We start from the raw sequence: 1,730 nt of genomic DNA, 5'->3' as shown, positions 1-1,730 counted from the left end.
TCAAACTCACCAGTCTAGTGTTGGGGAGGATGCTTTAATCAGGGCACCCTGTAGGTGTCAAGAACACGGATGACAGTCGAAGAGGCGGAAAGATAGTCTCTGTGTGTAGTGTGTGTTTGTGTGTGTGTGTGTGTGTGTGTGTGTGTGTGTGTGTGTGTGTGTGTGTGTGTGTGTGTGTGAAGACCCATTGTCTCTGCCTGACCCTGCATGACTTTTCGCGTCTCTTACTCCAATTCTGTTTATCCCCCTTCGTTCGTGCCCCTAATATAATCTCACTAGTCATTTGATAAGGTGCCCCATGCAAGGCTTATTGAGAAAGTAAGGAGGCATAGGATCCAAGGGTACATTGATTACTGGATCCAGAACTGGCTTGCCCATAGTAGGCAAAGAGTGGTTGCAGACGGGTCATATTCCACACGGAGGCCGGTGACCAGAGCTTTGCCTCAGGAATCTGTTATACGCCCATAAGACCAAAAGATTTAGGAGCAGAAGTAGGCCATTCTGCCCAATAATCCAGAACAGAGGGCAAAATTCAAATTTCATTTATTAATATTTTCTGTACCAATGAAACAGCCTTGAGGCTCGTCACCTGTCCAGATCAGCGGACACTCCCACATGCACAGAGCAAGATTAATTTCAAATAGTTCACAGATCGGCTGTCTCATTTTAACTAAAACAAGAAACGAAGTCAAAGTCCATATTGCATTTAATTTTGAAGGTTGTATAAACGGAACAACTTTGAGATTCGATACTCCTCAAAATCCAACGGCTCCCACAAGTCAGTGTGCACTCCGGAATCCGCCGACACACCCAACTCTGTGCAAATCACTGTGAGCCCACAAATCTGTGCTCACCGGTAAACGCGCATTCAACCCTTAAATCAGAGTGCATCCCGAAAGCAACGGACATCTCAAAATCCATGTGCACCCACCCATTCGCTTCCATACCCCTAAATCTTAGCACATCCGTAAAGCAAGATCAGCCGCCGAATCACTCCTGCCTCCCCCGGTCTCCACTGTGTCCCGTCCCGTGTGCATTCAATATTCGATAGCTTTCAAACTGATTTCTCCCTCATTTTTCGCCAAGAACCATCAAACGCGCCTCAAAGGTTCACTCTTTCATTCTCTGTTCAACCTCCTCAGAGTAAAGCCCATGATATTGCTGTATGCCTTACAAACAATACAAAGCTATATAGTTCCCCGAACCAGTGTACAGACATCTCTCTTTTGTCCTCGCCAAGTGTTCTCGGTATCCAAGTCGACATGACAAAGCGCCATAGCTGTCTGCTAGCTACTCTCTGACACAAAGACACACACGGGAACTCATATAAACACTCAGAGATGCAGACACACAAAGATACATTAATAATGAACACATTCAGAACTTTGGACTGTTTAAGATGGAGGCAGCTATTTCGCGAACTGTTTGAAATGAATTTTGCTCTCAGAAAATCTAATGTGTCTGTATCGATGTCAGCGGGTTTGGGGGTACACATAGAAATGGGGCTGTACATTGATTTGCGGATGTCCGGACGCTTCAGGGCATGTTGGCGAATACGGGTGTGCACACTGATTTCGGAGTGTCAGTGAATTTTGGGGTGCCCACAGTTTTGCCATGTGAGGGTGCACAGGGTGTGCAAATCTATCTGAGGCACCGCACAGAATTGGGTGTGTCGGCGGATTATAGACAATAGACAATAGGTGCAGAAGTAGACCATTCGGCCCTTCGAG

The sequence above is a fragment of the Hemitrygon akajei genome, unplaced genomic scaffold (genome assembly GCF_048418815.1).
Source record: "Hemitrygon akajei unplaced genomic scaffold, sHemAka1.3 Scf000064, whole genome shotgun sequence".
In the NCBI taxonomy this organism is placed as follows: domain Eukaryota; kingdom Metazoa; phylum Chordata; class Chondrichthyes; order Myliobatiformes; family Dasyatidae; genus Hemitrygon; species Hemitrygon akajei.
The sequence above is the reverse complement of the archived record's forward strand: the minus strand, read 5'-3'. Positions refer to the sequence as shown.